Below are 10,294 nucleotides of genomic sequence, written 5' to 3'. Positions count from 1 at the left end.
GTAGGGCTGAGCGTCAAAGGAGACAAGAAGCTGGATTTGCCAGGGGAGCAATAGTAGAAAAAGCCACGATGAAAGAACCAGAGAAGAATAAACGGGGTGATTTAGAGGAATTGAGAGAAGAACTGAGAACAGCTCTCAAGGAGATAGAGCGTAAAATGGAGGCATTGGCTGATGCCAAATTAAAAGAAAAGAACTCTAATGACAAGCAGAAAATTCCTCCCTCTGCAAGTAATTTTCCATACAAGTGTCACAACTGCGAAAAAAGAGGACACCAAGCAAAGAACTGTTTTGCAAAGAACAAGGTGGCTGGTGACCAAGGTAAGGACCAAGTACAGAGATCTACAGTAGGCAATAGTGTAAAACAAACTGAAAGGACGAGTAAAGATGTCCAGGGTATCAAAGGAGCTTCAAGTTCCCTCACACAAACCAGAGTATATATACAAGCCGGTCTTTTTGTAAGTGCATTTGTGAAAAAGGTACCATGTAATTTCTTGGTAGACACGGGAGTTACATTAACAATAATTTCAGATACTGTTTTCAAAAACATTGCCAAAGAAGGCCGAAATAAACTTACTCCCGTTACCCAGAACATCATTCTAGCCGATGGAGCTTTGCTAAAGGTAAAAGGGAAATGCAATCAGCAAATAAGTCTCGGAACATGTGGATTTCACTTCGAGGTAATGGTTTCCGATATCAGTGCAGAAGGTACCCTTGGTTTAGATTACTTAAAGTGGAATAAATGCTTGGTAGATGTAACATCCACCAAGATGTATATTGGAGACACAAAGCATGATCTGTTATTAAAAGGGCACATAGGATGTTTCCGTGCGAGTATCAAGGAAACTGTTTCTATACTTCCCAGGAAACCAGAGTTCCTGTGTTCCATTTGTCTTCATCGACTTCCATCGCATGAAGAGTTGGATTTGCCAGGGGAGCAATAGTAGAAAAAGCCACGATGAAAGAACCAGAGAAGAATAAACGGGGTGATTTAGAGGAAATGAGAGAAGAACTGAGAACAGCTCTCAAGGAGATAGAGCGTAAAATGGAGGCATTGGCTGATGCCAAATTAAAAGAAAAGAACTCTAATGACAAGCAGAAAATTCCTCCCTCTGCAAGTAATTTTCCATACAAGTGTCACAATTGCGAAAAAAGAGGACACCAAGCAAAGAACTGTTTTGCAAAGAACAAGGTGGCTGGTGACCAAGGTAAGGACCAAGTACAGAGATCTACAGTAGGCAATAGTGTAAAACAAACTGAAAGGACGAGTAAAGATGTCCAGGGTATCAAAGGAGTTTCAAGTTCCCTCACACAAACCAGAGTATATATACAAGCCGGTCTTTTTGTAAGTGCATTTGTGAAAAAGGTACCATGTAATTTCTTGGTAGACACGGGAGTTACATTAACAATAATTTCAGATACTGTTTTCAAAAACATTGCCAAAGAAGGCCGAAATAAACTTACTCCCGTTACCCAGAACATCATTCTAGCCGATGGAGCTTTGCTAAAGGTAAAAGGGAAATGCAATCAGCAAATAAGTCTCGGAACATGTGGATTTCACTTCGAGGTAATGGTTGCCGATATCAGTGCAGAAGGTACCCTTTGTTTAGATTACTTAAAGTGGAATAAATGCTTGGTAGATGTAACATCCACCAAGATGTATATTGGAGACACAAAGCATGATCTGTTATTAAAAGGGCACATAGGATGTTTCCGTGTGAGTATCAAGGAAACTGTTTCTATACTTCCCAGGAAACCAGAGTTCCTGTGTTCCATTTGTCTTCATCGACTTCCATCGCATGAAGAGTTGAGAGAACATCTCATCACTTGTGTATCTGAGGACATGAAGAAAAGACAATACGACTGTAGACTTTGTGATAAAGCCTTTGCAAAACCGTCACTTCTCGTCCGATATCAAAAGAGAGTACACACAACATCCACATCAAACACATTTGCGACTGTTACTAATTGTGTGGCTTCCGTGAGTGAAGAAACGGACGATGACCAGGCATGGCAGTAGGATCCAGGAGAACTTATCTTTGATCCCGACCTTGAATCTGGAAGAACCATTAGAAAAGCAACAGCACATTGCTTACCTGGAATGAAGAGAAAAATTGTGGAAGAGAGTCCAGTCCCCAATACATCTACAGAAAGTATTTTGGATAAAGACTATTCTGAGGATTCAAGTGCAGCTTCGCTACCATTTCATTGTCCCTGTTGCAAGACTCTGAGTTCTAAGAGCGACGTGGGTGTACAAACTGATGGAGGCAGTCACAAGAAAACAGTAAGGGTTATCAGAAGATACCAGAAAGACGGAGAAAGCATTGAAAAGGTTGAGGAATAAGTATGGAACGCATGAGAATATGAGAAAAATGAAAACAGTACTTGAAACAGTTTTGTGTACAAATAAGTATGGAACGCATGAGAATATGAGAAAAATGAAAACAGTACTTGAAACAGTTTTGTGTACAAATTCCTTAATAAGATACAAGGAGTATTTTTTAGTTAATGTAAGGAAAGATATTCCCGTTCTTAAAACAATGTATCCATGTATATAATTATGTAAATATTTATGTTTGACCATTTAAAAGAAAAGTTTAAAAAAAAATAAGTTCCTTGATCATTTGACATGCGAGACGCATGTTCATGGAGGCGTGGGTAGTGTATTGGGTAGCGTATTTGGCCATGTCTACTATAGTCGAATCAGTGGAGATATTGAACAGTGGACTCTTCAAATAGGCTGATCACCCCTCTGAGTAGATAGAATGGTCTATAGGTATATAAAGGAGACGCTGGCAGCTGCCAGGCATTATTCTGACGGAATCAGACTCAATCAGTTGTTCAGATAAGAGGAAGAAGATAGGAGAAGAAAGCGTTAGGTAATTAAATCATTACTTGAAAAATAATTAAGCAAAGGTTAGAAGTGCATTAGTGGAAAGAGAACAGTCTAGAGGAATTGTGGTGAGGTACCAGGGCGAAGTAATTCTGTGTAAGGGTGAAAGGACCTGGTACTTCACTTAACAATAGGAACTCTGGCTGTTCCGGGAACACAGTGCAGATTACCTGGCTCAGGAGCCACAGCCTACCATTGAAATTAATTGTACATAGTTCCAATCAATAACTCAGATAGAGTAAGAGGAAAAACATATTTATATTAATAAAGAACCCTTGTCCCTTGTAGAACCCAGTAGCTTTACACGTTACAATATTCTAAACAACGCGTTATCTGATTGGTTCCAAGTTATCACGTGATCGGACCGTAAAACTTCATATTTTCCGGCCGTCGGCACGCTTTTCATCATATTCCACCTCTTCGGAACACCTAGTGTATTTTTCCGCAATACAGTTCTCGTTCGTTGAAGGAAAACTCCCGAGAGTAGTAGACGTCACAATAGCCTGGTTTACCACTTTACATCACAAAACTGATGATAATTTGTTGACCAAAAGGTTTTATAGTAACTTTACGTAAAAAATGAAAGTGAATTTGAGAGCGGTGCCGAATTTGATAGCTTATGTTTATTTCAAGATTTTGCTTGTTTCGGTATAATAAACAATTCATTGCGTGAATGTTCGGGAAACATGAAGACTTATTCAGCCAAGAAATATCATATTTGATGATTTTTCCTGGCTGAATAAGTCTTCATATTTCCCTCACTATCATGCAATAAATGTATATTATATAATACAAGAATCATTTTGTCTATCAAGTGCCAGTTCTTATAGATACTATATTGCGTGAGAGAATTTGAGGGTAAAAATCTAAAAATCAAGACCTTTAGGGAAAAATGACTTTTTTATGTAGATGTTGATGCATTCAACAAAAGAGAAATAGCAAATTTCATAAAAACAAGTCTAGAGTCGATCATCTAATTCTGTGTCATTTCTTTAGCTCTGGTAGTGCTTATTCTAATGCATATTTCGGAGAAGGGAGCGGGCCGACATGGATGGATAATGTTAACTGTGGAGGTGGAGAAAGGTCACTTGTATTATGCCCTTTCAATGGATTTGGACATGAAGACTGTGGGCACAGTGAAGATGCTGGCGTGATTTGTCACTGAATATATACTTTTTTTATAACTGGATTCTTCCATGTTACAGGACGAACCCTCATCTTAAAGACAGTTCTGAATTTGATGTCCTGAAATTTAGGCCGAGTAGCTAATTGCGGATTTGGGAATGTTTCTTGTAAAAGTAGTAAATATTTTTTTTTTTAAGAATCTGTAAAAGTAAAGTAACAATTTGAGACGTCTTGTGGAAAGTTCATCATGAATGAGGTTTAGATTCGTGTTCAATATTCTATCTGTATGATATATTTTACTATACAATATTAAATGTAGAACTGTTGTTATAGTAGTGAAAATATCGACTATGTGATTTATAATAAATGAACATTTCCTTTTTAAAATGTTTCTGTATATCAAGAATATTGACCAGGCCGCTCACTTATTTTTTTTTTCAAAATGGGAATATGATCGATATAACGCACATAAATAACAAATATTTTTTCAAAGTGCGTTAACTTAGTCCAAAATTTAACACACTTTGAATTTTTTTTTTCAAAATTGCGTTGTCATTATAACATACCCAATGCGTAAATTCATGAATTGCATTTCAAACGTTGGAAACACAAGTGTTCTTTTTATTATTATTTTTTGCATTTATGTAATTTTATTCACTACTTTCCCTATTTCATTTATATTTAGAAATAGATCTTTAAAAAAGAAAGAAAGAAAGAAAAGGTATAGCGAATTATAGAAAGGACGATATGGTCTGTCGGCTTATATATAAAATCCGAAATAATTTTCACATGTAATCATTCCAATTGCATTTGTTTCTCGGGTAATAAATGGAGCATACAGTTCAAATTTATATAAGTATAAAATTTAATATTAACAATGTACGAAATTAGTAGCGTAAAATGTAAATATTTTACAAAAAAATCAGCTTTGAACTTTCGCTTATTGAAACCTAAAAAATTATACATTGCAAACGGAAATTATAGAAACCAAATTAAAAATTATACAATTCAAATGATGTTTTACAATACAAGTGAAAAATGTAAAATACAAACAATAAACCATACAATTTAAATGCAAAATTAGAGAATGTAAATAAATATTATAGATTATAAATAAAAATTATACAACGCAGATGGAAAATTATACAATACATATGGGAAAATATACATTGCGAATAGAAAAATATAGAATACAAATAAAAATTATACAATACAAATGGAAAATTTTACATTGCAAAGGAAAAATATAGAATACAAATAAAAAAATATAAATAAATAAATTGAAAAGATCGAATATTGCAACTTTAAACATTCCATATTCGACATTGGTGAAATATTTTGATATGGTTGTAAACAAGAGAGGCGTAAAGTACGTCCTTTCCTACACCAACCTAAACTCATTTGTCTTCTTTATTTTCACATCATTTTCTTACTAAATATGTTGCTCACATGAAACTTGTAATTGGTAATTATTAAATTTTGCGTTTTACATGTCAGACATATAATTAAGGAAGTTCTAAGCACTGCACACTAAAGAGCTCAACTAATAGACGTGTATTTTTTGCAATTAGAGTGATCTGCCCTTAGAAGTTAGATTGAATAAATGTTCTTAAAGGAAGAGATTTTAAGCATCGTCTTCGTGAATATTAAATACCTGGTCTGGGTAGCCCTGTCAATCAAGTGCGTAAAGGTCCATCGTTGAATGCTGAAACTTGATTGACAGTTACTTACTGGTCCCTGTGTATCACCTGTACACCTTGATTGGGACTCATGGTCACCTTCTAATTAACTTTTGATCTTTGATGTTTACTGAACATGGTATTCAGAATTACTGTATTAATATGAAGTTTTATGGATTGATAATATATGAATTAAATTATACCTTTAGTATTTGAAAAGATAATATGATATGCATTTTTAAGCCAAAAAATTAAACTTTAGTACAAAAACTTTTTCAAATGAAATTTCGATATTATTTTTGATATGTTTAATGGTAAAGTGGAAATGTTAATGAAAAAGTTCAGAGCAGCACTGTGTAAAGTAGTTAAATTAAAAAAAATAATGTTTCTAATCATGGGTCACTTATATTTTCTTTTTTTCAAATGACAATTTACAAGCATGTTTCATGGTGACAAAGCCTTATCATGGCTAAAATAGACTGCATGCAGATATTTTGTGTTGATGTAATTCACACAGCTCTCTTTTCATTTAATTAATAGATGGGATCCTGGGGATGAATGCATTAAGTCTAATATTGATTATTACAAGAGTTGTTTTCTTTAAATTAACACATACAATAGCATCTAAAACAATGTTTGTTTTAATATTTGAATTCATAGTATGATATCATAGTTTTTTTTAAATAGGTAGGAGTGTTTTTAAACAGTCAAAAATAAATCAATAAAAAATTGAAAAAACAAAATTTACTACTAATCTTAAAATTATCTCAAAATCCCCAACACGTCAGGTAAAGTTTGAGACTTGGGGTATTTCACAGTGTATTAAATCACAATCATAGACGACAGATGACCACAGGTAGACAGCTAGCCCCCAAGGCATTCACACCTGTACAAAATAAGCCCCTCCCTCACCTGTAATTTACCACCCAGTAAAAAATCTCTGCCTTTAAAGTTAATTAATAACACCATTCGTTTTAGATTAAAAGCATTGTTATGTTAAGCATTATATAAGACCAAGAATAAGCATTGTAATTCTTTTTTTCATTAATTTTCAATGTAAACAATGAAAGTAAACATAAGTGATTTCTGCTCACAAATAATCCATTGTCTTTTTTCCTGCAGAAATATGTTATAAATGAATGAAAAAGGATCAATATGCACGCCTTGATATTTTAAGTCCAAATACAGTTTTTGTTAGTGTTAAGAGCTTCCTTAAGCAAAGAAATAATTATCAAAAACTTTTGGAGATAAACCTAGCTTTGTATATAGAGGAAATCAATATTTACAAGGATTCTTTCTATTTCTATAGTCGATACAATGACACTGAGAGCAAGTACAATCTATCATAAAAGGGTACCGACTCCCCGATAAGAGAAAAAACAAAAAATGAATACTACTCATAGTTTTCTTTATCAGGGATGGAAGTTATCATGTGATGGCAACATTACCTTTCTTTTGCGATTTTTAGCTCATCTCGACAAAGTCGAGATGAGCATATATGTTAAACCCCCGGCGCCGGCGTCCCTTGTTAAAGTTTTAGGAGCAGGTCTGTTCCCATGTAACTATAAGCCCTACCTGGACAAAAATTGCATGGATGATGCATCTAGGGATGGACACTACCAGACTTGCTTCGGATGCTGGATGTGACCTACATTTTCCAGATGAGTGACCAGGATAGAGTTTTTGGAGCAGGTCCATTCCCAAGTAACTATAAGCCCTACCCGGACCAAACTTGCATGGATGATGCATCTAGGGATGGACACTACTTGACTTGCTTCAGATGCTGGATCTGACCTACATTTTCCAGATTTGTGACTAGGTTAAAGTTTTTGGAGCAAGTCCATTCCCAAGTAACTATAAGCCCTACCCAGACCAAACATGCATGGATGATACATCTAAGGATGGACAATCGAAACTTTCTTCGGATGCTGGATCTGATCTACATTTTCCAAACGAGTGAGAAGGTTAAAGTTTTTGGAACAGGTCAATGAATTTTAAGACCTATTTAGAACTTGCTAAAATATTTTTGTTAGAATAAATACTAACATTTAAGATAATATGATGTGAGATTTTCAATACCTAAACTGATAACATTCGTCGAGGTGAGTTTCGTAATCTTTGATTACCTATGATTTTGTTCAAATTGTTTTATTATATTTTACAAAAATATTTAAATCCTACTTTAAAAGCCTTTTTAATTATATAAGTTGTATCTTTTTAAGGGCCATTATAAAAAAAATTGTTTAATGTTTCAATTACCAAAAATACATTGTTTTTTTTATTAGTATTATAAGTTTTTTTCTTCAAATGAAGAAATATTAAGAAGATTGATAACCTCCTCACATATGTACTTTTTTCTTACAACAACATACAACATCGTTATATTCTGAATAAGGAAGCAGTGCTTTATCATGTTTTCTAACATGATTTGATAGGTATAATACCATGTACTATACATCGCATATACACCACATAATTTGAATTTTATAGTAGTAAAACCAATGGAGATTACGAACATTATTCAAGATCAAAAGTCCATAAAACAATACAAAATAGGAAACACAGATCTCTAAAACATCAGAGGTGGGATCAGGTGTCATGGAGGAGCGAGCATGCCCTTCCGACTGGTCACATCTGCTGTGTGCTCCTTGTCATGATCGGGAAATAACGAAAAATATCTGTCGTCAATTCTTTGTATAAATAATGGACTAACAATTAGTATGGAAAACGTCAGTCAGCATTGACTCAATGACGAATTGTATTTGCTGACAAGGTCATTGTATCGACCATAGAACATATGAAATTCCACAGCTAATTTACACCTTTTTGAATTTATTGTTGTGCAGTACTCTTAAAGTTTCTCCTCCTTCTACTGTTGATATCTTAGTGAGACGTGAAGAAAGAGGCTTGGTTCAACATTTGCTGGAACTTGCCATTTATCTTTGTAAGGATTCTTATAAAGTTTCGGATTCCAATATAGATATGGTAGTTCAAATTCATTTTGGTTCTTTGGGATCATAAAATATTCAGAACTGACATCATTTTGAAGAATTTGTTTTTTGGAAAGGGAACTATGAGCATAGGTTGGATTACCACTTGTAGAATTTAATCCAGGGTCTTCTAAAGTACAATTTATATAATGCGCCTTACAAGAAAAAAAAACAATGCGTTTACCTGCTTTGGCAGCAGAGACAAGTACAAACTGTTAATGTAATCAATTTTTTTTTCAATTCTTGATTGTCGAATAAAAATCGTTACTCTTTCTGTACACTGTATTGAAATTTCTTCCTATCATGATCTGACATAAAAAAAATTAATGATCATTTATGAAAAAAAATAAGCAGCGCTTCACAATTCAAATTATTTTCCGTGTGGATCTAACGTTATTGTTATTCATAAAAATCAGAATTAGAAATTTTAAAATTTCTTGGTGAAAAGGTCGGGACCCCCAAGTCAAACGTTGACTGATGTTTTTAATACAATTTTTCAGGCCATTATTTAACACGGAATTGGCTCAAGAGTCGAGGAGTTGATCCTTACTTCGAATTCACTACTGGACGTGGAGACTGAGCCTTTGGATGAGACTGTGTAAACCGAGGTCCCAGTAGGTTCTGGGATCCCTCCCTGCTAAATGGCCCTAAGTGCAGAACAGAGGTTAAAATTTGCAGCCATCGGCAAGTGGTGCCCTCTCTAAATTAATAAAAAATTCTCGAGAAGAAAGTTAAACAACATATAAACAAGCACACTTAATTTTCGACGAATGATTTACCCGTTATTTTCCCATCATGACAAGGAGCACACAGCGGTTGAGACCGGTCGGCAGGGGATGCTCACTCCTCAATATTTAATATGTGGTCCCACCTCCGATGTTTAGAAGTCCACATATGCTTTGCTCCTGATCAATATGTATTCATTGAATAAAATTTTGAGTTTTAATTCCTTTCTCTATCTATATTAATTCGTTGAATTTTGTTTCTTTAAATTATTGATTTCCCAAGAAATAAATGATTTTATCACAATGTTTGAAAAAGACAAAATACAAGAAAAATAAAAGATGAGAGAAGTTTAATCCCAACAACCTAAGCCAATCAACATATGAATGACTGCCCTTAAGTATAATGTGAAGAAAGATTAACATATAAAAGAGACTTTGAAAAACAAAATTTGAAATCTGGATATTTCGAAAAGGCAATAATTTTATTCATGCACATAAGTCTATGGAATGATTTGAAAATGTTCTTTCAATACAAAAATGAGCACATTAAAACAAATTAAATATATACCTTTTAGTGATTAAAAAAACGTCACGAGTCTTTTACTAAGATTTAAGGATTTATTCATATATACAATACCTGTTTATTTATTTTCATTTTGGTGGTCATGTTAGTAGGTAAGCAAAATTTTGTTGATTCTTAGGGACGTATTTTTGTAACCTATTTGTACAGAAGATTAAGAGACAAAATAATCATTTTTGGTAAAAAGTGGCTCACAAAATTTACGAACACTGGCCCCCAAGGAGCTGAATCTACAATACATGGTTACATATTTAGCTACAGAAGTATTAATTTTCATTAAAATTGCATAATTGAATAAACATTGC

The sequence above is a fragment of the Saccostrea cucullata genome, unplaced genomic scaffold, assembly GCF_032062105.1.
Source record: "Saccostrea cucullata isolate Sc308-1 unplaced genomic scaffold, CSIRO_AGI_Scuc_v1 ctg1163, whole genome shotgun sequence".
Taxonomy (NCBI): domain Eukaryota; kingdom Metazoa; phylum Mollusca; class Bivalvia; order Ostreida; family Ostreidae; genus Saccostrea; species Saccostrea cuccullata.
This window is presented reverse-complemented; position numbering follows the sequence as displayed.